The sequence below is a fragment of the Cygnus atratus genome, chromosome 1 (assembly GCF_013377495.2).
Source record: "Cygnus atratus isolate AKBS03 ecotype Queensland, Australia chromosome 1, CAtr_DNAZoo_HiC_assembly, whole genome shotgun sequence".
In the NCBI taxonomy this organism is placed as follows: domain Eukaryota; kingdom Metazoa; phylum Chordata; class Aves; order Anseriformes; family Anatidae; genus Cygnus; species Cygnus atratus.
In genome coordinates this window covers 146331386-146358374 of record NC_066362.1, presented here as the reverse complement: position 1 = coordinate 146358374, position 26989 = coordinate 146331386, and the positions used below count along the sequence as shown (strand labels likewise).

General features: G+C 39.5%; 1 long non-coding RNA gene across 2 annotated transcripts; it reads right to left on the bottom strand.

Moving 5' to 3' along the window:
• Window positions 1-1178: 1178 nt before the first annotated feature.
• On the bottom strand, window positions 1179-23901 carry LOC118257482 (uncharacterized). Of its 2 annotated transcripts, XR_004781610.2 has the most exons (5): window positions 23672-23901; window positions 22816-22957; window positions 22484-22692; window positions 22070-22227; window positions 1179-1356 (listed from the first exon to the last, which is right to left on the bottom strand). It is a non-coding gene; the product is annotated as an uncharacterized LOC118257482 (long non-coding RNA). The 2 variants fall into 2 exon arrangements; XR_004781609.2 differs by having other exon boundaries at window positions 22484-22957.
• Between the last annotated feature and the right edge of the window lie 3088 nt (window positions 23902-26989).

The window sequence follows — 26989 nt, the reverse complement described above, 5'->3', positions numbered from 1 at the left end:
GTCTAAAAAGAAATATTGAACAACTACCCACACTGAGCTCTGTTCATCCTTTCCCCATTCTACTATCTGCACCTCCTATGAAGTATGTAAAAGGAAAATGAATGCTGTCTGACTTTGGAGCAGCTGGATAGCCTTAATCTCACCTAATTTTAGCCTATAAAATAAGATGTCTAGTCTATGCTTCCTCTGCAGTCAGTGAAAAGCGATGGGTACCTTAGGACAGTTCATCACACCACTTCTGACATTCGTGTTAGGATGGGGTGATCACTGTCTCGTGGTGTCCATCTCTTTTCCTGGACACACACTGAGGGAGTGCGGAGAAACAATTTGGCTTCGGCCTCTAGTGTTGAGATAACTTCAGTGTTTAGATTAATCCTGCCCTAAATCTCAGTCTGGATGGTAGAGTGTGCCATCCCAAAGCAAGTAGATCATTTTAACTGCCTTGTTTTCCTTCTAGTTTTCTGTGAATCATGATCTGTTTTGCACTGCTAAGTAAAGGTGCTGAAATTTGCATTAGACTGTCACTTACAAGATGCTTCAAAGATGCCATGTGTGTGGCAGCTGGAGAGTGATGGAGTGATGCCTGATTAGATGTGGAACAGCTGCTTGTGGTGACTGGTATTGACTGATCAGAGAAGGATCCTTCCCTCTCCCTATCTCACTGTGTGTACAAGGTTCCTTTTTTAACATAGCACTTGCAATCGTTTGAGAAAAGTACATGATTTAGAAAGATCCTATTTTGCATTAGGAGACAAGTACCCTTTTTTTATCCTGGGCAAATTATTTTAATCATTCTTATTACAAATCTGACCATTGTATTATGTCAGGATGAGAAATCAGACATATTGCACAAGTCTGTCAGCAAATAATGCAGAACTCATGAAGAAATTTTATTTTGTGATTAAACTTATATTTTATTTTAAATCCAAGATGAAGCAGAGAAATAAAAGCTCATAGGAAACAAAGTTGGTTGCATTTAGATAGGAGAAAAAAAGATTCTTTCAGGGATGGATTTCTTTTTAATATATGTGGGGTTTTTTGTTTGTTTTGGTTTTGTTTTTAATTAAAATAGAGCTGTGAGAGCTTACTTCTGTATTATGAGGACCAATTCCTTATCAGCTTCTGAGGACTGGGCTTCTAGCTTTGAAACGGCAAGTAACTAGCCTGGACCTTTTTTTTTTTTTTTTTTTTCCATGAAGCCATTTCTGAGTTCAAATCCAGTTCTATTATATTTGCCATTCATTCTTTTCTTTTTCCTGTGTTTTTATTACCAGAGTATCTCTTGTGAATGAAGCTCATGTTCATATTTTTTGATGGTTAAGCTGGAAAACTTGCTTTCAAAGGACAGTTCAGATTCTGTAGGAAAATGTAGAATAAAGAGGTTAATTAACAGAATGCTCAACAATCAATCATCTTCAATTAAAATTTAGTTATACTTAATGCAGTCACAAGTCTATGTCAGTCTCTGTGCTCTAGGGACAAGTCAAATGCATAATGCAAATCCACCCTACTTCTCTTCATAACATTAATATTCATTCTATAAAATTTTCATGGTAGGTGAAATTCTGCATTCTATTTTCTAACAGCAGCTCAAGACAGCAGTTTTATGCAGTTCCTTGCAATTGTTTTCTTCATTCACTGAACGCTTAGGTTTCTTGTGTCCCTGATCTGGCAAATACTTTGCCACCCGCTTACACTAAGTAGGTCTGTTGAATCCTTTAACAGTGTTGGGAACTAATAAATGAGACAGCTGACCAAAAGAGATGTTATCAAAGATAAATCCTTGGTGCTCAACATTCACCATGGCTTGAGAGGCCACCTTAATAAAAGGCAAGGTGGGTTCCAATTGTCACATCTGGTGTCTCTCAGAGTAGAGGTGGAACTGGCAAGGATGTACATTAAGTTCCATACTTTTAGCTATAGCTAAAACTTTGCTGATCTTACACTTCTGTAGTGACCTGCAGGAAGTGATCATTTATAGACAGGATAACCAGTAGTGAATTTCAAGGGACTGATTTTAAAAAGTTGTCAACTTTAAGTTGTCAAAAAGCTTTTTTTGGAGGTTAGTGTTCGGAGATACTAGAACTGATCACATGAATACACCTCAACTGCTCCAGTGAAAAACTGGTTTAAGCTAGCTTGAATGTCTTTATGCTGCAGTGGATGAAAAATAGACAGTTTGCTCTGCCATAGAAGTGATACCTCATAGTGACGTGATGTTAAGCAGCTAGAAAGTGAAAAAAAATGTTAAGTCCATGTGTTCTGCAGTGAATGTCTGTCCATGTTCAAGTGCCTCCAAACACATCAAACGATGTGCTAAAGAAACACTTTCTAAGTGTTGGAATTCATTTCATATCTTTCTGTGTGTCTCTGAGGTGATGTTCTGCGCAATGTCCAAAATACGTAACAGCAGCCCCTGTGTTCCATATATGATCTGAGGAAGGATCACTTTGTGCCAGAACAGCTGACTGAACAACTATCTGTGGCTGCAGAACAGTTTAATGCAGAAAGGCTGCAAGAAAATAAGGCATTGTCATAAACGTTGGTAACTGACAATATTAATTTGGATTCAAGAAGCTATCAATATCTGATAGCTTCCAGAACAGTTAATGGTCAATCACATCACTTGCCATCATTAAGCAAGTAGCTTGATAGCTACTTGTGAACATGAGGCAAAGCTTAGAGTTTTATAATGTGGGTTTGTTGTTGTTGATTTTTAACTTGCCTTTCTTAAATGTGTTTTTGGTCATCTCATTTTTTATTTCAGCTTTTGAGAGTGGAACAATTAACCAACTGGTTAACTCATAGACTTAGGAAATAGATTATATAGATAAATTTTAATACACTATAATTACTCATCAGTCCTAAGTTACCTAATACTCCCTTTCTGAAAACTTGTTTTGAAAATCAGATATTTTCATTTACTGGCAAGGTCTGGACTGGGGAAAAATATTGTCTTATGCGGTGAACTGTAACTGAAATTATCGATGCAGTGGTTATAAATCAAAACTCAGTAAACAATTTTGTTTAGTGTGTAGACATTTCTCTCCATGCTTCAGGGCCTTAATACTGATTTCTTTTATGTTGACCTTTGCTCCTGTCAATTGACTCTTCTGTTACTATTTGCCAGTTTTCCATAACTGTTTATGCCCCATATGCTGTCCTTTCTGCTTTATTTTCCAGCTACTCCACAAAGTGTCCTTCTTTCTCCTCAACTCTCCTCCTTGAATGCCTTGAGGAGACATCTGAATAAGACCCCAGCTAAGGATAAGTGAATTCCACCTTTTCTTTTTTTTTTTTTTTTTAATTTCTGAAAAGACTTAGAGATCTTATAGAGTGTTCATTCAACTTGCTTCTTCTTTCTCTTTTCTGCTCTTTCTTTCCCTCTTCTTTTTTCTGCATTACTTTTTTTTTTTTCTCAGTGAGTTAAACCTTGGGGAGGATGTGTTGAGGACTTTAGGAAATCTGGACTGAATTTTGTGCGTTGATGAATTACAGTTTTTGGGTGAAAACAGGGTGAAAGACAGCAGCCTTATTTAATTAGATATGGATTTCTCCTGAAACAGTAAGAAAATGTTCCTGTTTTTGCCATGCTTCCAAACAGAATGATGTGAAATACACTTTCTTTTCCTGTTTTGAATCAAAGTACGTTCTGAGTTGCCAAACAGGAGAATCAGCATACAACTAATGTTATTCCGAAGTAGATTTCTGAGTGACATTTTGAATTATGTATTCCCACTATTGTGTCTAACCCCTTTCCAGTCTCTAATTGTGGGTCCCTTTTCATGCATGTTAAGTAGTTTTTCATCTTGACTGAATTCTAATTTTATCTGAACCTTTGCAAGTATGTATGCTAATTGCAGAAAAAAATATTTTGCATTCATTTTGAAACTAGAACATATTTTCAACAAAATATTTCCGTTTCATAAACGTGAAAATGCAACTACTCCCAGCTTTGTCACTCAAAAAGATTTTAAATATTATACTTTCAAATATATTTGAGATACACATTAAATTTATCATTTATTTTCTGTAGTTTATAGCAGTGTTTTTGTTAATAAGACAAGAAACACTTAAAACATACATATGTTTATATTTCTAACACAAGATACAGAATAAAGTACAAGACAGGTGAATATAAGGGTCTGGTGTTTTTTTTTAAAGGCAATATTCTGGAGTGATTTTAAGGAATCATTGTGCAAAAATAGAATTCCTTTTATTAATTTATTGGAGCTATCAAATATAATTCCATTTAATTTTATATATTTAAAATGATCCCACTCTACTTCTGATTACACACATAATAATAGGTATTATTTTAAAATGAAAAGAGCCACAAAGAAGATAGCCTTCTAATTATTTCCTACCTGGTACTGAAAGGGAAGGACAATGAAATACAAATGATCACTTGAAGATTTAAGTGCTTAGATATTAAATGATTGGAAGTATAAAGGAAGTAACTAATTTTAAAGTCGATTTGAAATGTAATTGCCCATTATGCCATCAGTGATCTAGGCATACTATGATTTACCAGTGAAAAATTCAGCCTTGTATTAAGAAAGAGAAGGAATGTCATTAGTTGCTACACCTCGTTTGCATAGGTTTTCAGCAGAGATAACATGACGCAAGCTGGATGCAGTGCATTGTTTTGAACAATTCACAAGTTGTTTAGCGTTATTACAGAGCTTTAACAGTAAAAACATAAATAAATCTGTTGACATATGCATTATCTTTTGACTTAAGCAAATTTAGGTCCTGCTATTACCACGGTTCTTTCATAACTAAACTTCACCTGAAATTCTCTGGTGACTAGAAGTCATAGTGTTCATAACTATGAAAATACAGATACTCTAATGTCTTCCCAGTGAAATGTGACATTTCACCATTTCATGAAATCAAACACTTAACCGGAAAAATAAGGCTCTGGAACAGTATTTTAATATATGTAAGAGGGATTCATAACTTAAATTCTTTTATAAGTAAGAATGCCAATGTAACACTGGTGATAGTGTTACCTGAGTATTGTGATGAGGTTTTAGTGGTGGCAGAGGATCCTGACAAGAAGACGCAGGCAGGTTGTCTGTTTCCATATGTCTATACTGCCAGTTTTTATAGTTGGGAAAATTAACTCAAACATATATACTCAAGTAGACTGCATGTTACAAAAGTTTCCAAGCCACAGTATTGAGTACAACAGTGATTAATAGATGAGAATATGAACGCTGTTCAGACAGTTAAATAGTAATTATAACCTATTTAAACTTCTTCCTTGTGAACTAACAGGTACCTTTGAGCAAATATTTTTATTTATTTATTTATTTATTTTTAGATTTAAAATATTTTTGACCAACCCTATTCAGGGCCAAAAGGACAAGCCTAACTCCTTAACTGGCTATTCCTGTCATGAAATTCTGATCTATCAGTTTTAAAGATTTACTTTTCTGGCACCAGATATGTGAGACAGTATTTTGAATTGTACAATTAACATAAAGTCAGCATAAAATCATAAAAGTCAGCCTGAACACCTTTTTTTTTTTTTTTTTAGTTATTCAACAGTTACGATCCTGGACCCATGACTGATTCAACTAACATTGCTTTCATTGGGTGATATAATAACAAGAAGCTATATTATTTATGATTGTGGAACCTCTAAAAATTCCAAGATTTAGAATATTTAGAATTCCAGAAAATTTTGGAAAAAATCTGAATTTCTAGAACTGTTATACTAGAAACTGTGGGGCTTATAAACAGCAACTTGGATACATACAGTCTTTTAAAAAAGAATGTTCAAAGGAACTTTTAAGCATAGGCAGACCAGATTTCTTGAATACCAAGTCACTGATCAATCGTTATGTTGGGGTGGTGATCTGAGACTGCACTGTTCACAAAAGTGGTGATTTTGTCCTGACAATGCATTCGCTTCTCCTCCGATCCAGCTGAAAAACAACCTTTTATTTTCGGTAAGATCAGTATTTACTGAGATCAACAAACTGATCACCTGTGTGCCAGCATGGGAGGGATGGCAGGCATATGTGGCCAAGGGTGAGCAGGAAGAACTTGCCCAATCAGTGGCAGTGACTTTTCAAATTGGCTTAAACTGACTATGATACTGTGACTCTGATATGGTGGCAGCACCTTTCCCTGATCGTGTGAGATTCAAACTGAGCTTTGATGCATCAGTGAGCCCTTCTCCTGAAAGTAATAGGACTTCTGCCAGCAGGGTCTGTTATTCTCCTTCATAGACTGCCAATCCGTTGCACTGAATTGAAAGAAATTAATTGATTAATACTTAGCTGATAGGTTTAAGAAGTTTTTTTTCTTTGTTTCTTTATTATTACTTTTTTGTCCGCCTGCTTTTTAAGGAATGTTGCCAGTGATTTCTCTGAAGCAACACTTGGAAAAGACCCCTACCTAAAAAATTCCCCCTCTCTTAAGTGTGGAGAGAAGTAATATGTGATGTTCCTGTCCAGGGAACTAAGGGGTAACATTATGTCTGAATAGTAAAGAAGAGAGAAACCACCTGAAACTCAAATGTTAAATAGTTCAGCTCAGAAGCGGCCTCTGTCTAGACAACGGAGTAACCATGGAGGTCTACACAAATGTTTGTGTTTTTTTTGTTTATTTGTTTGTTTTTTTCACAGCAGTGCTCATTTCTCTAGTGTTTCCCAGTCAAAACATGTTGTGTAATGGAAAGAAGGCACATTGTACTTAACGTTGTATTGACCGATTTCTTGGGAGGAAGGTATTAATGTGAGCTGTTAGTGAAGACATAGCCTGTGTCTATGTTTCAGACTGCACAGCTCCACATTGTTATATTTACGATGATGGTAGAGTACCAGACCCACCTTCTGGCCTCATATGGCCACGCAAAGCACCATGTTGGTAGCTGTGTTTGCACAGTGTTGCTTGGAAAAGGTAAGTGACATCAACCAACAGTGCAAAATGGCAGCAAATAAAAGAATGCTTTAAAACGAACACAGTCAGGGCAACTTAGAAAAGTATATTGCTCCTGTTGGCTGCTCTGCTTCTCGGAAAGAAATTTTCACTCCTTTGTCACCTGACAGAACGGGAACTATGCCTGCCTTTCAGCTGCCACAGTCTCACGCTTGGTGTGCTGCCGTAAATGTCCATCAGTTCCAGTTAAATGTAGTGTGCTGGGCCGTGGGCTGGTGCAGCTGAGCAGCAAGCACCCTGGTTGTGCTGTAGGCATGGTAACCTCCCCAGAGAGCTGCAGCAGAGGGCTGGGGGCACTACCTTCTGAAATCACGCCAGCATGAATCACCACGTTTCCTGGTGGTACCCTACTTCAAGGCATGCTTAGGAAGTTGGCTTGCTGTTGCTCACAAGTAAAATAACCTTTTGCTCAACTCTCTTCCAGAGATTTAAGTTAGCATTAAAGAGCCTGTGGCTTGGTCTCCAGCATTTCATGTGCCAAACAAATGGTATGTGTGGTGACCTGGACAATCAAATTGCCTTCACATGGTAGGCGACTCATGCCTCCAGAGATCACATGTATTTTCTTACCCACTCTGTCTTTCTTTTTCTGGGCCTTACTAGGAAAATAGCTCTAATGAATCCTTCTTCTGAGAAGGTTGGTAGGTTCTCATAAGACCAGTGTTGTAAAAGATCTATTTCTTGGTAAATTGCTGAAAAATAAGAGGCAGAACAAAATTAAAACTGACATTTTCTGAAGGCTTTCATCTAGTTCCTCTTCACTGGCAATTTAATCCATCCTGTTCATATATTACCTTTCCCATTAGGATGTTCTCCCTGAGTTGCCAATTTACTCATAATTTTAGACTATGAATCCATTTTGGCTTGTCTAAAGTTACAGTTAGAGCCAAATAGTATACCTATTAAACTTGGCAAAATATTCCCTCTTTGTTTCAGTGGGTGTCAACACTTAGGCCAAGATTATTCCAACTGGTTTTTCTGCACCAGTGTAGGTACAACCTGAAACCCTAAAGCAAAAGTGGAGAGTGGATCTTGCACACCAGCTGTGTAATGGGATTTAGGACCTCTGCACAGTCATGTCATGTCCATTTGGTCCTGTTCTTGCCACTAAATATTTAGAGGGATGACAAGTGAACTGTAATATTAAAAAAGGTTATCACCTGTAGCTATTTGGTCCTTCACCTTTCATTTTCTCTCTGACCAAGATGATAACCTACTCAGGAGAATGGCAGTACAGAACACCCAGACGCTTTGCAGCAGAGTCAAGTATCTTAGTGTCATTTTTTGATACAGGTGAGCTTAAAATAAACTGTCAGGTTTGGGACTTGACATGGTAACATGTGGAGTTGTATTTGATCCACTTAACTCTTGTCTGGGAGGTGGTTTTCTGTCTGAGCAGTTGTTGCACAGGTCATGACACTGCTTTTAATGGACTTTGTTTTGCAAACAGCAGCACACTCTGATAATGTTTTAATCTCCTAGATCCTCAGTATCCTTTCAGGAGAGGCACCTCTCTGTTTTCTCCCATTCTCCTTTAATGTTTCTTAGGTAAAACTGGCTTGGTTAACATATCCTGCCAATACATGGCTATGGATGATATTAATTTCTGACACCACAGACAGACTTGGAAGAGGAGACGTTCACAAACTAAGGTCTTTAACTGGGGAGCAAGGGTGACCAACCTTGGGCAAGATGGAGCAATTCCCAGCTACAGTTCTCCTTTCCCACCTTTACTGCGGGGATTGCTAAATTCTGAATGATGTTGCTAATGGCTATGAATTAAAGACCAGGTATCAGTGCTGGGTTATTTTGACAGGTCAAAAACCTTTGTTTGCATGGCTGCTTCCCAAAAGGTCTAGCCCTTTTTGCAGTGGAGATAGTAAACTTGAAAGAGAGGAGAAAGCTAGGCCAAAATAGATGACTGTGAGCAGGAAGCATTACAGCCATGCCAGCTTAAGCCATTCCTGCTCCTGAGTCAGAGTCCTGTGTGAGCATGAGTCAAATCCCTTAATTGTTGCAGCACAACCACAGAAGATTTCTAGCTATAGCACCTTACTAAGGCTGCTAAGCAAAGCCTAATACAGGGGGAAAAAAATCTGTATTTAAAAATTAAACAGTTGACAGCATTGAACTTTTTTAAACTGGAGTCAAACCACTTTAACATCTTGAAAAACTGCAAACTTCATACAGGTGCTTACTGAGGAAAAATATCTGAAGATATATGTTTAAAAACAGTCACCTTTCTATATGTAACTTTTTCTTTAAAAAACTTTCCCATGCTTCATGCTGCTGGAACATTCTTAAAGTTCTTTAAAAAAATGCATCCAAATATGCCTGGATGCTGGCTTGTCACTATGATAGCATTCATTTCAGACATACACACACAGAGAGAAAGACAATTGCATGTATAAAATCCACTTGAACTAGTAGGATGAGTAGAAAACTGAAAACGAGTGGTGTGAAAAAAAAAAAAGGGACAGAAGGAATGTAGTGATTTTAATAGGCATGCACTGACTGTCTATTTTCTGTAAAGTATGAAGGGGTAATCAGGCATTTTTTGGTGACTTGGGGTCACCTAAGCTTGAATGAGTTTTTCATATTCTCATGATTCTGTTTTCCATATGCAAAACCGAGAGTTCTTGAAATGTATGTAAATAAGTGTTATGTACAAAGACGGTCCAGCCATAGATGCAATGAATCCAAATAGATTTAGCCTTAGCTCAGTTCAGTGTTATTTTCCAAGCTCCTCTCTTCACATGCAAGAGTCATGCATTTAGAGCAGGCTGCCTGAGGTCATAGACAGGATTTAACGAGTGCAAGCCTGCTTAAGGAGGCCGATTTGAACTGAGTGGATACAGAGCCTTATTTATGACACAAACATAATCTGAATGAAATTGGTTTATGTCTTGTTCATGTTTAAGAGTACTGTGCTACCCTTATGCAATATTTGCATTGGAAAATAAGAGATTTGCATGGGAGTGAATCACTAAAATTATTCACAAGGCATTACAGGGCTTTACAGTGGATCTTTCATAAGTGAATCAGGGATAGATACTGTGGCACTGATTTCAAAATAAAATTTGTGTGCTCTCTGTGAACTTTTGTTAATTTCTTTTAGTAAAAAGACTATCACTTTGAACTAAAAATACAAATTCTCTTATCTTTTGCATAATAACTTTTGCACCAGAAAGCTTGCAACCTATCTGCCTACATCACGGTGTCAGTGCAAGCGCTGAACATGAAGAAATGATTTAAGCAGAATGAGAAAGCAACGTTTGGAGCACATAAGGTCATCCCTTGAATAGTAGGATTTTCTGCTAGCAGCTGGCACTGCTGAATCTGACCAGTGACTAGAAGGCATTGTGCCAGGAGCTAGGACTTAAAAAGATCTTCAGTCTGGGGAGCACAAAATTGAAATGGAGAGGAGCTGATCAGCTTTTTTCTAGTTTTAAGGATAGGTCAGGGAGGTGAGTGAGGCAATGCTTGATGCGGTTGGCACTTCTGGGTTTGTCTGTGGGGGAAAGCTGCTCTGAGGTAAATTTAATTAGCTTTGAAGCCACTGTAGTCACTGTAGTGCCTGTCTGTGTTTTGTACCTTCCTGGTATAGGAGGGTGTTTATCATTTTTAACCTGTCAGTAATATATTCAAGATAAATCAGAAAAATCATTCTTACACTGTCATAGGAGCATATACATGAAAGTTTCCACTGGTTAAAAATTAGAGCCAAATCCACACCAGGAAGGATTTGCCAGAATAGCCTTCCCAGTGAGCTCTCTTAAGACAGGGATAGTCTGTATAAGCAAGTAAAATGCTTTCCCTATGTAACATACACCAGGGCAAAAGCACAAAATAGGCTGTCCCACTTTTGTGCCGCAATAAGTGGGTTTCCCCTTAGGCTTCCATTGGTATAAGAAGGATGCAAGAGAAAGCACCTCACTGGTCATCTGTATGACTGCCAAGGTTACTTGTTACACCAGCCTCTGTCTGTTTAAAATATTACAGCTCATTTTATACTGTCACTATCAAGACTAGTCCTACATACAGCTACCACCAGCCACACGACTGTAATGCTGTGTCCATAGGGTGGCTACTGATCATATTCTAATGCACAGTTAGCACACAGAAGAAAATAGGTAACCCATGGTTTTGCAGATACCCTAATGGAGAGGGGCCTATTGATTTGGACTTTTCTCCACCTCTAAAAAGATTAACTCATTTATTTTTTTCAACCTCAGAGAAACCAACGTGCGTCAGCTCTCCTGTGGTAAAACCACAGTCAAGATAAGGTGCTTTAATTTTGTACCGAGGTCAATTTTCCAAGGTCAATCCTAGGCAAGAGGACAGGGCTGACCTTGCTGAATGAACCTTGTGGCAAAATTAAAGTATCCAGCACTTGGCTGTATTTCCAGTTTAGCGTGTCTATCAGTGATCTAAATGCAAAAATATCATATCTTTTTAGTAGCAAAGACTTAGTCTTTAAAATCTGCTTTTCCATTCCCTCAGAAGCAATTCCGTAGTTCATCCTCCACATAATGCAGAGCACAAGGTTTATCAAAAGGACCTAAATTCTAAATGCAATTGAAATTCTCTGTGGACATCTGTATCTACGATAAGTCCTCTGAAACAGGGAGCAGTGTGTCCAGAGGGTTTCGTTATCCTCGGTGATGCAATTTGCGTTTGGAATAGTCATGTCTACACAGTGCTCTGGAATAGCTGTGTCTCCACTGCTGTTACAACACTGCTGCTTTGCATTCTTGGAAGATTCCACAGTTTATTGCTTTGCCCTTCTGTTTTTTTCCATGCTGCTCATTGTGAAAGATCCCACCAGAAGGCAATGGAGTATTTCCCACGATTTCTCTCATTTCATCGCAATGCTAGAAGTGAGCTGCATTTGCATTTTGCTTGCATTTGTTGGGCACCGGGCAAGAAGCGCTGAAGACCACTAGGATGTTCCTGGTGCTATTTGTATATCTTTAGGGACAGGGACACGTGCATAGCTGAAACTGAGCAGAGACATCTGACTAAACTAATGCATGAAATGGTGAGGCTCAATAGTGATGCAGAGCAGGGACAGCCAGCAATTTCAACAGGGTTTGAGGATATTAACTTTCAAGAGCCTTAAATGGAGAAATTGCCCTACAACTCTAAGAGTGGAACATGTCATAAGAATTTCTCTTGGCACAGTGAAATATAATCATCCATTTTCATCTGAAGTCTCACCATTCTCATTTGGTAATCATTTCTGTGGAGATAAATCCACAGGAAAAAAAAATGGTCAGGATTACTGTGAAGGAGTTATGTGCAACAACTAAGAAATTATCTGGCTTATATGAGTTGGCAATGCACAGGCATTTATTGATGAATGTCAACATTTCGAATTAGCTAATTATGTTTAGGACATTAATATGACCACTATGGCTATTCTCACTTCAGATCATACCTAACAGAAGGCAGGATTTTTCTATAATGTCGCAAAGACAGATGATCACCGCAGGAGACTTGCTAATATTAGAATGATGTGATGGATATGTCCAAGAAACCTACATTTTTAGAAACACTGGGCTACTTAATGCCTTTTTTTTTTTTTCCCTTTAAGGGCAAATATAGAAATTGGAAGTGCTGTGATTATTCTTGTCTATCTGATAGACTTAGCATACCCATAGTCCCATCTTTCCCCCATTTATGAAGCCTTTCACTGGATGCTGAACTAAAGAAAGGCTGAATTATTTGAAACCTACTGTAGACTGTGCATTAACAACACTGAAAAACTTGATCTTGGATTGGCCATGTTTGCTTCACATGAGAATTATTTCCTTTATGTTATGCAGATTTTTTTCAGAGCAAAGTGAACAGGAAAACACCAAGACATTTTGAATAGTGGAAAAAGTAGTGACAGTGCACTTCTCCATCTGGTCAGGAAGGCAACAGCCAGAGATGCCCTACAATTCGAATATGAAATGAAAGCAGAGTTTTGAATAAAATGCATGCCCTCTTGGGGCAGAAGCCAGAACATTTGTATATAGAAAGGGTTTTTATATATCACATAGGGATTTTATTGAGTTCTGCAAAGCTTTTTATGTCGTAGAGCTGTGGTATGAAAATCATTTCAGAAGCTGTAAGGTAGTTAGGGCAAGAGAAAAGGGAGAAATATTCCATGGAACTATAGAAAGAACCTATCTCTGTGAGTAGATAAGTGAGCTTATGGTATCTCACACTATGCACAATTTATTTGTTGCTTTGCAATGTGGAATGTGAAAGGACAAACTTGTACCTGCAAACTGGTGTAAAAAGCTGCTATCTCAGAGATCTACAGGTTGCCCAGGACCATGTCCAGGCAGCTTTCGAAGATCTTCAAGGAGGGAGACCCCACAGCCTCTCTGGGCAACCTGTTCCAGTGCTCCATCAGAAGTGCTGCCTGGTGTTCAGAGGGAGCCTCCAGTGTACCAGGTTGTGCCCCTTGCCTCTTGTCCTGGCACTGCGCACCTCTTGAAAAAGCCTGGCTCTGTCTTCTCTGTACCCTCCCTTCAGGTATTTACAGACATTGATGGGATTCTACCTGAGCCTCTTCTTCTCCAGGCCGAACAGTCCTACCTATCTTGGCCTTTCCTCACAGGAGAGGTGCTCCAGTGCCTTTATCATATTGTTGGACCTTCGCTGGACTCTTTCCAGTATGTCCATGCATTGTTTTTACTGGGGAGCCCAGAACTAGACCTAGTACTGCAGGTGCGGCCTCGCCAACACTGAGTAGAGGGGAAGGATAACCTCTCTTGACTTGAAGGCAACACTTTGGCTATGGCAGCCCAGGAGGCTGTTGACTTTCTTTGTGATGAGGGCACATAGCTAGCTGATGTTATTCAGGACCCCAAGTTGATCCTTTTCAGCAGAGCTGCTTTCCAGCTGGGTGGCCTCCAGCATGTCCTGGTGCCTGGGGTTGTTCCTCCCCAGGTGCAGGACTCTGCCCTTCCCCTTGTTGAACTTTGTGAGGTTCCTTCAGCTCACTGCAGTAGATGCATTGTTAGAGAAAGGCTGACCGACACAGAAAGTGGTGGTTAGCCTTTGAAAAAAAAGTGTATTTAGACAGTGCTCTGTCTCCTGCAAAGGCTGTTTCTGAAGTCCACAGCCATTTTTCTTCTCCTCTCTCCTCTTAACCATGCTAAATTTAACTTTCTTCCACTTCTCCATCTTTTTATCACTGTTGGGTTGTGCGCATAAAATCAGTGAACATGCCACCCCTTGATTTCCTTTCCTTCTTGCATAGATTGGACAGGTGTTCATCCAGTGCAGGCATCTGTGGCCGCAGTTGCTGCAATGTGGCATGGGTGGGAAAGATAAAAAGGAACAGGTTGTCATTGCCCAAGAAATATCCTCTGTGCCAAGAATAATAAAATATTGCTCTTTCCTTAATTGCTCAATATCCATTCCAAAATAGAGTATTATCTTTGCCGGAAGATTTCTTTTCTAATACCTGTAGGTCAGTATAGTCATCTGCTAAATAAACAGGATTCTGTATTCACCAAAGGTAAAAATTACTTAAAATCTCTGTAGTTATTAAAATGTTTGTGTAGTCAAGAGTTGGGTGATTTACTTTATGATAACTAAGTCCAAAGCTGAAGCATAATGAAAACGAGACAGGAAATTTATTCCGTCATTTTTTCTGTCATGTACCTGCTGTTAGAATAAACTTACATTCTACTCATTAGGCCATGAAAGAGTTGCCACATTGGATAAGTATGAATCTGAAGTAAACAGTGGAATGGGATATAAAACAACAACGATGAAGAGCTGTTCGGCAGATTTCATCTGAGGGTTGTTTTACATTTACAAGAAGTGGGACCAAGGGGACGCTCACCTCCCTGGTCCTGCTGGCTACGCTATTTCTGATGCAAGCCAGAATGCCGTTGGCCTTCTTGGCCACCTGGGCACACTGCCAGCTCGTGTTCAATAGTGATGTTAGAAACTGGCCATTCAAGGAGGATGATGTTACTATGGAGGCTGTATACACTACAAAGTCAGAGATGGATGGGCGTCTAGCTGTCCATCAGGAGACACAAATAAAAGTGCTGCTTTTAATTTGTGGTGAAAGCTACCCACAGTCAATTTAGTTAGGAATATGTCATTTGGGTCAAAAAACCAGAAGCGACCAGACACCATTATGCACATAGCAGCCGTTTGAATGTTCCTACCTACAAAAGGTAGGAGGACATCAAGCAAGCCGTTCTCAGCAAAAGAGGCAGTGTGACCATAACCAGGTGAGCACATGAAGGCTGCAATGTAAGTACGGCCAATACTGAGAATCGGGAATCAGCTGCTAGCTACATAAATGGAAGAATTCTGTACTTTATAATTGCATCAACAAACTCTATTAGTCTTGAGATCTACACCACTTCGATAGGTGAGGAGCCCTTGGCATTATGCTATATGTTTCAGAGGAATTCAAGCATTTGACATGGTTGCATAATTTGTAGCAGACGGTATGTGTCTCATGGCTTGTTTCCTTCAAGTCCTTGGTTATCAGAGAGACACTCGCATCAAGAACCTCTGATGTGCATGATGAAGTCTTTGGGGCATATGTCTGAAGGCCTGCATGCCAGGATTTCCTATCCACAGTGATATGTAGTGAAGAAAAAAGTTTGGGCTGGTTGACAGGTTTTGTTGGCGTAGCTTGCATAAATAGAGAGGAACTGGTCAACATTGCAAATGCCTCACACATAAACTATTTTGTTTGAATGGTTTCTCAGTCCCTTAGAGGAGACAAGTACTTAACATCAACAACAGGAAAGATATTTTCTAACATTGGATTTTCACTTACATAGAGTTTATTTGTAATGTATTTGTATTTCTAGAGCTCTCCTACCTGATGACCCAGTAACTTTGTTCAAATTACAGGCTTAATAACTATATTGATGATTATCAAAAGTATCTTGGAGAATCCAAGAGTGAATTTAAAAACCTGTGATACAAAAGCCAGTTTCTTTCAAGGATTTCCTGTCTCTTCATCACTAGAGCAGAATTGTCAAATGCAAAAGAAATTCTTCGCCCACTAGCCAAAGCCTTTTGAAGTGATCTGTGTGCCCAGCTCACTATTGCACACTCTCAGAATGCTGAAATCTTTTGCCAAATGGATTGATAGGCTAGACAAGAGTTGTTTGAAATCAGTTTCAATACATCCCATCCCTTCAGATAGCTCCCTTACAGATTATTCATGCCATTATGGTTTCTTTGTAGAAGAAAAGAAATCCACTTTTTACTTTAAATTTTAAACACATTTTAGAACCTAAAAAACTGTAAAAAAACAAAGCGTAGTAAAAGCAATATTTATGTAAAGCAAATACAAATTGAATGAATGTAATTGTTATTTGAAATAGAGAATGCTTTCTTAATTTGTTCAGTATTTTTTTTAAATACAGTAACTTTAAAGATCAGTAGTATGTATTTATAATCATTACTTAAGTGCAAAGCTGTTTAGTTAAGAACTTTAAGTTCTTTCATAAAATTTAACTAAAATAATAAAAAATTCACAATCCTAGTCCACTTTGTAATTTTTGTAAAGAAAAACAATGGTTTTAAGTAATTTTTGGTAGCTTGAATATGCACAGGCGCAGTTGCTTGTTCAAATTTTCCTCGTGATTATATAACAATATTTTTTTTTTCAGTGAGGAAAAAAAACCCCTGCAGTATGGATGATCAAATGTATATGTGTGCAGTTCAAAGAACGAAATCAGGACTAATCATCCTGGTCTCCCTTTATTTTATTTATTTTTTTTTTGGGGGGGGGGGCAGGGGGAGAAGGCACTTTAAGGCATGATTCATTCCATTCTAATGTAAGCATCCAAAATAGGTCAGACTAATTGAGCTCTAAAATGTCTGTTTTTCTCTATGGACAGAGGCATGGTCACCCTAGGGAATTACTAGTTTAGGTGTGGTTATTTAGTTATCAAGTAAGGTGAGATGATTTCCGCCCCATGTAACTGTTGTAATCAAGAACAAATATCTATAAAGAAAGAAATGTTGCCTCTACAAAAAGGTTTTGTATATAATATGTGCTAAAGCTCTTGTTCCACATTTCGTACAGCGCCCTAGATATTCTAAAACTTGTAACTTGAAATTTCTGTCACAAAGAAAAACATGTTGTAATACTGCGTTATCCTTCATTCTGACTTACAAAAGCAATTGGACACTAAACTTGAAACTAGCACTTGCCAAGAAGTACATGGCAGTGATCTGATTAAAGATGTGCACACAGAATTCAGTGTTGATTCATATGTGTACGATAATTACTGCACAGAACAGCACAGTAGTGTGTGTATATATGCATGTACATGTGTGTATTTACAATAGAATGGTTGAAAGGCAATTATAGGTAACAACTGTAGTTAAGAAAGCAACTGAAAGCCAACAGACCCATAAATTAATAAATGTCATACATTAATAAATGCAGTATAGCATTATGCAAACTATATCTACGCAAATGTAGGGATAAAGATAAGAACGTCTGTGCTTCATGTAGGACTATTCAGGACAAAAGAAATCCTAGTGATGACACAGTTCCATTGCTAGCTGTGAAAAAGAAAGACACATTCAGTGAACATTTCTGATTTGTACTTAGAAATGAAAATAGAGTCTGTATGGCTGAAATGACATCTATTCTGACATTCCTTTAAGTGGATGGTAAAGAGCATCTATTAGCTTTTTGAATTGGCAGGCCTGGATAACTTGATTTAAAGCTTTTAAAAGGAATCTTGTACTGGTGCTTTCTGGCAAAACGTCTTCGCATACTGGAGAAGTCCAAGGGGCCTAGAATATCTAATGCTGTGCAGATATTTCAAAAGTGTAAACAGGGTAAATGTAGATGAGTTAACTTGACCTTGGTTCCGTGTGGAAGAATGGAACAGCTGATATGGGACTCTATCCATAAGGAAACAAGACATGGTAACATAATCACTGCCAGTCAGTATGACTTTATGCAAAACAGGTTAAGTTAAACAAATGGAATAGTATTTTTATGAGGTCAGAATTTTGATTATTTGATTTGTTTAATAAAGGTAAATATGTTGACAAAATAATGGCTTTCAGACTCATGTGAAGCATTGATATTGAATAACATCCTGATTAAAATATTAACATCTGAGCAAAATCAAGAAGATATTTATTAAATGAGATTAAACTGTATAACTTGGACATTCAACATGTAATTGTTAACTAAAACCTACCAAGTATCACCAGTGCAGTGATCAAAAGAGAAATGATGAGAGATTACAAGCAGGAAGTAATATGAGATGACTTTCCAGCTAGGAAGAAACAATATGGATACTAATATTGCCAATTAAAGGCCATATATTTTGGGAGGAGGACATATAGATTGCACTTGCAGGTCTGAGGGGTGTAATGTCTGAAAAAAATGGGAGGGCAATGGTTGATAGTCAACTTTTTAGTGTAAAATGACATGGAGTTGGCTAATGTGATTACTCTGGAAGGGGTCAGAGATGTTCTTCTAATGGGATGATGGTCAGACCAAACTAAGCTCTCCATAGAGAAAGGCAGAAACAATGAAAGCTACCACTCAACAGCCACAATTTACTCTGCTTTGAAATATATGAACGGAGCAGTTTATTTGGGATACACTGCAAACACAGTGGAAGAAGAAATGGTTAACGGGGTTATGTACATCTGCATAAGCAAGTCACAGAACAGGAGGGAGTATTTCTTTGCTGTGTTTGGGGAAAGGAGACTTTGGCTACATTATTTGTAAATAAGATTGCACAGCTTTGCTGCCTTTTATGGTGGCTTTTTTTTTTTTTTTGCTTGCTTGTCTGTTTTAAAGCTTTTTGATATTTAGTAAGCATAAAGCAAGTCTCAGAGGGAATCAATAAGCTCTAGACAGTGCTGAAAGTTTTGAGATACTTAATGGGAGACATGACAATTTCCTGTTCATTTTCCTGTCTCCTGGTCCCCAGAGTTTTGCTGCATGGAGGTGGAACAGTCCCCTGGTCCCTTCCGGGGCAGCCACTGTTGTCATGAGAAGACAGAGCCACCTGTCCACCCTGTCTCCCTTCTCCAGGAGCATCAGAGAAATGCTTTCTCTGCTTTCTGCCTTCCTGGAACACTTTGAAAGGGAAAGATGTTAAAGAATTGCTCTAAGTCTCACCCCAGTTTTTGGTTTGGAAAGGAGAAAGCACATAAAAAAGCAGTTTGATGCTAATTTGTGAAGATACGTCAGACATTTGCCAGAATGCATGCAGCTGGTCAAGGACCCTCATCTCTCAATATTGTCCAGTCTCCACAGTCAGGGTTTCAGATGGAAACCAGAGAGCAGGAAAAGGGGCCGCTCAATATTTGGGTCTCATTTCTATATGGAGCCAAACCTGAAGTCCCAGCTTGGGATGCTGAAGGTCCCTGGGATTTGCCAATCTGGTAGTATTAGGTAGGCTACTGTAGGAAAGCAGAAGTGAAGCTGAGGAGAAATAAGTGGGGAGATGCATATCTGTTGGTATTCCTCAGTGCCAGTGGATAAAATAGTAGCGATGTCTGGTAATGTGATGGGGAATCAGAATGGTGCATTGGGTGATGTTAAGAGCCCTCATGCTGCCCTGCAACAGGAACATATACCCCATATGCCTGAGGGTGCAAAGTCACTCACTGCATTAAGTTTCTGCAGCCTTTCCTCTCTGACCTGACACGTGATCCTGTATCTGATCAGTAAAATAAGGGGGTTTTCAATCAGTTGCGTCTAGCACATCAATTCATGGAGCAGAGGAGTGTGCAGCAAATCTGTGTGAGATGTGGGCCAAATGGAGACAGAGTTCAGGCAAGAGCAAATGTAGAAATCCCACGGTTAATGCATGAGATAGACTGGGAATAGAGAGGCAAATATGGGACAGGACTAATATCAGGGCTGGGAGGCAGCAGGAGTCAAAAATCACCTAATCTAATAATCACCAACACTCCTATGATTCCATAGGAATGAAGATCAGTATAGACAAAAATGGATACAAATGGACAGGTTACCTCTGAATAAAGCACCAATGAACCTGTGGCTGGAATACCATCCCTGCCCCTCAGCATCTTCACCACTGTACTAAAGACACTTCTGGCTTCTGTTTTTAATCCCCCCCTCTAAACAGCCTGTAATTCTGCCCTTTCTAAAACAATGACCCAACAGTTGGTGCCTTCCTTCTTTCTCTATCATCAACAAACAGTTTGTGAGAAGGGAGAGGGAAAAAACGAAATGTCTTTATTTTGCTCCTCTCTCGCTTCCCTTGCTGGCTAAGCATCTGTCCCACAGCTGTTGCACAGCACTCAGAGAGCAATGAACAACTTTAAAGTACAGATGTCTTCCAGTTTTCTGATTTTTAGCAAAATTGTTAGGGTTTGGCCTCATAATGCCTAAAACGTTTCCTGAAGTTTTCAGTTTTGTTTCTGATAAATTCCGAACTGGTCACCTTGTATCCATCCATGCAGGCAAGCAAACAAATGTTATGTATTTGTCTTAGCCATCTAAAGGGTAGGGGGCACGTGTAAGTTAGTTCTCCAGAGTCCTTTTACAGCCAGCAGAGACATTTATTTTCTGATGGAAATAATGTCATGCCTATTTCAGGCTGTCAGTTTGTGATCATTAATACCAGAGCTGTACACAAATGGACACAAGCAATATAAAGCATATCTTGGACGTTTCTTTTAACATACGTTGAATGCGTTTGTTAAATGAGCAGAGCAGAGTATTGAGTCCACAATGGCACGAGGGTGTCAAGCTACTTATAGAATCACTGAAGATGCCCAGCCTGGCATAGAGATGAGTGCTGAGAGTGGATGGTATCTGATTAGGCATAAACTTCCTGGTACAAAGTCAATGTCATAACTCTTTGCAAAATAAGATAAATTAGTAGTTGCAATTGTACAACCAATACCTACGTTACGTAGCTACATATTATATCCTCCAATATTAACAGGAATATAAATCCAGACTCGCTATACTGTGAATATACTCGCTGTAAGGCTTCAGATCTACCAGTGGAATGGATGAATGACTCTCCCTTCATCACTTTTTGAGGAACTCTAGAGGTTAAAATGCATTAGCTATCCAACTTTTAGATAGCTGAGATGAATTTGACCTCACCAGACATTCAGAAGGATTCAGTCCAGCTGAGCTTATAGCATCTCTTCACTTATGGATATAACATAATGGCCACTTGAGGTCTGCATAGGAAGACTTAAATATTATGCTGTAGTTCAATGACAAGTTGTTTGCGCCATGGAGAACATCAGATCACTGAACCCCCAACAGTTTGCTTTAAAACCTATGTTGCTATAACAGATACAACTTGAATTATGAATCTCTATTTATAACTGACTCGTGAGGCCTAAGGAGAAAGTATAAAATTTGTTCAAGAAAACCAATGTGGTTGTTGAGAGAAAAGAGGTCGTGTGGACTGTGATGGTTTTCAACAGCTGTAACATCACTTGTGGACATGCAGAGCAGAGCTGCTTCGTTTATGTAAAGTACCCCCAGACTGTACAGCACTAAAAAGTGTGAGCTCCTGAGCCTATTCATAAAAAGGGACAGAAATTAATTTACTGGAGCTAATTAACTTGAGATAAAATATTGTCAGTCCTGTTGGCTTGTTTTCAAAAAGAAGGGAACCTCATCAATTGTGTGTTCCTGAGTCCTACTGAAACAATTAAAAGGGAATGCTTTAAGATTTTTTAAAATTACTGAGTCCAACTGGAGGCAAGATATTTCTTTAAAGTAATATGCAAATTTGATGTGTGTGTGCAGCGTATTTACAAAGTTGAACCTGCACATGGAAAGAGCAAATCGAAATTAATTATTATTATTATTAAAGACAGCCTTCAGAAGTGAGAAACTCGACAATCTGCTTTTTCCTAACTGAAAGTAAAAAAGTAACTAAAATCAACAAGTCATTAAATTGAGTTGCAAAATTATTTCAGTATTATTTGTCTAAAGGATTAGTAATGTAAGGATGTCTGAGTGTGAATGTTTTGGGGATTGCAATTTTCAACTTGCTGGTGTTTCTTTAAATGTAGCCAAGGCAGGAGAGTGGCAGACAACTGTTGTTTTTAAACTTGATAATCCTGCAAGAGTATCTAGATCACTTACCCACAGGCATTTTTCAGCAAATGTTCAATTAACAACTTGACAGCCATCCACTGACTTTAAAACTATCTGATCTTTTCACAATCGATACCTCCGTCTGTGTAATTTATACCACTGCGACGCAGTTAGATGTTTAGCACATTTGCTGTTCTGACGCGTTTCTAAACAAAGAAAAAAGGTCCCGTGGTTACCAAGAGGGACGCCACCCCAGGGCAGCATTACAGAGGAAACTACGGGGCAGATACATCAGCTGGGAAAGGTAAAACAAAGGCCAAGCTGCAGCACCATCCAAGGACCTTCCGTCAGGTCCGAGTCAGTTGGGACAAAAGAAGTTTTTGTTAGCAAACAAACCCAGAACGCTTTGTACCAGAAATGAAAGGCCCTTTCAGCTAGCTGGAAGGTGTGAGAAAAAGATACCTGGGAGGCTGCGTTTCCGAGGCTTCTGCCAGGTCCTTATACAGCTCCAGCTGTAGGAAGAGTTTTCCTTGCTGGGGTCGCTAGGAGGTGGTGCACCGGGTCTTGGCTGAATGATCCACATCCATGACAGCTGCTTTTTAGAGATGAGAGCAACTCCTGCAACATCTGGCTTTGGAGTTATTCACCTTTAAAAAATCTACTTCCGTAGCCTTGAAAGATTTCACAAAGTCAGCAATTCCTTAGCCAAAAAATGATTACAGTTCCCATCGTGTCACAGAAATAAGTGAATTTCTAAACTCAGATGTATCCTGAACTTCCTATATGCAGCTTACCTCTCCTTATTAGATGATCTGAATAGACGGAAGAGTAATCAAATGGACATTTCCCATTCCCTGTGGGTTTGGGGGAAAATATTCCAAACCTCCTTTACTGATGTAAGACACTTGGAAGAAAATAACACAGTGAGGAATAGAACTGAAAGACAAAAACAGAAAAAAACGGAAGCATGTAGGAATGCAGTGGGGCACCCAGAAATATTCTCTTATTGTATGATTAAATACAAGAGATGAAATTAAAAACATGTTCATTTGCTGTGATTACCTCATACTCTCCTGTTATTAATGCTGTCTAACGTTCCTTTGCAAAATCAGCAGTTTAACTGAAAGCACATTCTTCACTTGTATTTGATTTTGCGGTCTCTCACTTCACTAATGAAAATGTAATGTTCACATGAATATTTTATTATCATAAAGTGACCATTTTGTTCTGTGTCCATGAGCACTCAACAGACCATGCATGACATCTTTTTTTTTTTTTTTTGAAATTACTTGATACCAATTACTGTAGCAACTTATTATTATTTAGACATATAAATTGCCCCCAAGCATGGCAGTGCTTGCTACTACAAGGATCTTGGAGATACCCACTCCTCTTTGTCCTGCCCCACCATCCAGCCATCCATGACAGAGTCTGTAACAGTGGCTGGGGTATTCAAGCCATCAAGCCCGCTGACGGGAAGAAGGTTTTATTCAACCTCTGGTGCAGGCACAGGAAACTGCATACATTTCTAGTGTCAATAGTTTTGTACTTGTTTTGTTCGGGTGCTTAATCTTTCTGAAATTAATATCTGCCTCTAAACTGCATAGCTGAGAAAATATGGGAAGAAAGTTATTGAAAAAGATATTCCACCTCTTCCTTCAGCACACGTGCTGCCTTTTGTGCTTTCTTCATGCATCTGAGCACACCAAAATTTGTAAGGTAGGCACTTTTCAGTTCTTCTTTAAACCCTGAGCATGCCTGCAGTGTCCATCAGTTAGGCAACTGGCAGGCTGAAGCTTCTCCTTGTCAGCCATACCGTTTATGGGGCTGCAGAATCGCCTTTCCCATTTGACTCCCCACGTCGGCAATCTTCCTCAATTCACTGTATACATACAATATATACATTAAACAAAACAGAAGGAGGCCCACCATTAATTACTCATCTACACAATGTCTAACACAATGGGAGCCTGGGGCTCCAGTGAGTTTCCCAGAGCTGTCTAAATAATGCAGATAGATGATAACACTCCTTGAAAGCAGCCAGTCCATTCCGAGGGCAAGCCTTCCTCATTTTATTCACATAAAACTTCCACTGAAGGGGTACACTGAAAGAAGCAGGCAAGATTTTGTAGTGACAAAATGTCTCTGCAAATGTCTCTTTATCTCCCTGGCGCTCGTGTGTGCACAAATTAAGCCAGCAAATGCTTTGCATGAGTAAGAATTGCATCAATAGCATATTCCAAACAGTAAGGGTAAGGGGACAATTCATAATCACAATAACTCATAGTTTTATGCTCTTTATTTTGCACCATCAAATAAGTAGGCAGAAAAAGAAAAAACATACAAAAAAGAGAGAAGGCTGTTTTTTCCCTTTTAGCAGTAATAAACCCGGGGCTATTTATAAGGTGTATATATCATAGAAATCCAATAAAACAGGACTGGGAGTAAACATGAGATCATCTAGACTATCACACTGCCCTGAGTCAGGACAACTGTACTCGTGTCACTCCTGACAAATATTTGCGTAGCTTAAAATGCTCCAGTGATGGGGACTCTATAAAAATCCCTTGACAATCTACCCCAGGACTGCATTACCCCTGCTGCTAGGAAAATTATCCTCGTGTTAAGATAAATGACTGAGGAAGTTAGGCTCCCTTCTGAAGTTAAAAGCAAATCAACAAAAAAAAAAAAAAAAGAGGAAAAAAGAGTTACTACCTAAAGCAGATGCAAAGGCCATCTGAAACAAAGACAAATAGCCAACTGAATTGTAGGGCAGAGGGGAAAGCTGAATGCCTGGGATTGTTTTGCTGGGGAACAGCCTCCCAAAGCTGTAGGAAACAAACAGACAGAGGCCGGAGCAACCTGCCTTGGGAAGGAAGCAAATGAACGGACTTTCAAACAGAAGCTACCTAGACAGAAAGAGTTTGAAAAAACAGACCAGAAACCAAACCAAACCGAACCAAACAAAAACTATTCTGCTGGAGTCCCATTGTGTTTGAGTGAATTTTCTGTAAATATTGCATGAAGGAAATATTGAATTCTATCATCAGCCTCTTCTCGAACAGAAATACCTTGAAAGACCCTAGATCCTGGCTATCCCTGTAGCTCAGGAGAGTACGTAGAAAATCTCTTGGGAAAAAAAGAAAAAAAGGAAAAGAAAAAAAGGGCACTGTTTCCAATGAATCTTAGATATGTGTATGTTCTTCTCCTGTGCAAGAGTGAGTGGTATAGGCTTCAGCTACTGTTTGCAAATATTTGCTTCTATTGCTTCACGAATGTTCTTCCTAAAACATGATCGGTGATATTCTATCAAGCTTTTTTCTTAAATAATAATAATAATAATAATAAAACAGCATTGTTTAGACTCCAGGTAGCTCCAGAAGGCAGGCAGGCAGGCAGCATTCCCCCCGGGAGCATCTCCTCCACCGGCGGGGTGCCCGCCCCGCAGTCCCGCCGCAGCCAGCGGGGGGCAGCACGCACCCACGACGGGCCCCGGCCCCCCCCCCCTCCCCCCCCGGGTCCCGGGACACCCCCGGGAGCCCCCCCGGGACCCGCTGGTGAAGCGGTGGGTGCTCCCTGAGAGGCCTTTTTTGGGTGCACCTGTCGCGGGAAGAAGAACGGTCTCCGCGCTCGCAGCACCGGGACCTCGCTCGCTGCTCGCTCGGAAACACGGCTGCTCCGAGCTTTCCGCTGGCAACACGAGCGTTGAGATGGGAGTGATCTACGCGCAGGAGAACACCCAACGCGGCGCTCGTCAGAGAGTAATAAGCTGGAAATAAGGCGCGCTCCGGATTCCCCTCCGTTTTCTTTTTTTCCCCTCCCACGCTAGAATGGACGAGCAAACATTTACGTTGTTTCAGTGTGCATTTAATACAATTAACACAAGTCTCGGTATTTCTGAATATGCACAAAGTTGCATAACTGTAAGCCCGATTTATTTAACCTGGAATTGTCTGGAAATCTGCTGGCACAATATTCACTCAGACGAGTAATCCATGCTCAAGAAAGAACCATTTTCAGACCCTACGGTTGCCGACTCTCTCCGCCTCATGTGCAAAGCCATCCGTAACCGTTTTCATAGGAAAAAGAAACAAGAAAAAAAAATTGGCAGCCCCAATCTCAGGGGGTGGATCCCTCAGAGCTGCTCTTGCTACAGAGGCGTAACACACGCCGGTAGCTGCTGCTAGTGAATGCGTAGTATCAACAAACAGATTTATAAAACTGCCCGGAGAGATGGCCTGTCCTCCTGGCCAAATAACACAGGCTTCACAACTGGGTAGTAGCTCGGTCATGGTACATTAGCCCTCAAAGGAGCTGAGAAAGGTTAGAGAGAAAGACGTTGATGGGAGTTCATGTCCTCTCACAGTAAGGTTATGAAATGTATAACCAGAATGACACTGTATCAGAAGTATGCAAACAAATGTACAAGGGAATAAACTGACTTCACCTGTTTATGTAGAAGTTCAAGGACATCAAAATATAAATCACTCTATTTTGTTGGAACAGATAACTGTACTCCTGATAGCACAAGAAAGTGTTGCTGACGCACATAATCTTTCTCTACACTTTTCCCATGGCTTGACTACCATCAGCTTTGTGATCCTGGCAACAGGTAGGAGGCAAGAGCCAAGCCAAACATCGAGCACATCCCTTTCAACTCTTGCTCCTTATCCTCAAACGGAAAGATATTTCAAAATGAGATTTAGACTAAGAACAAACAAAAATGAAGCACAGGACAAATTCTGGAATTCAACCGACTCCTGCATCCTGCCTCTCAGAGGTTTTGAGTAACCTGGCTGCGATCTGGAGCAATATTTAAATATACCTACATATTCATAGCGCCTGGTGCTCTGAAAAAACGGATCCTGCATGTGCTGGGCTTGTAGAATCAAGCTCCCCCACGTACCTAAAAACAGCTGCACGTCCCTAGAGGTAATACTTTTATCTGACCAGGTGCAGGCAACATTT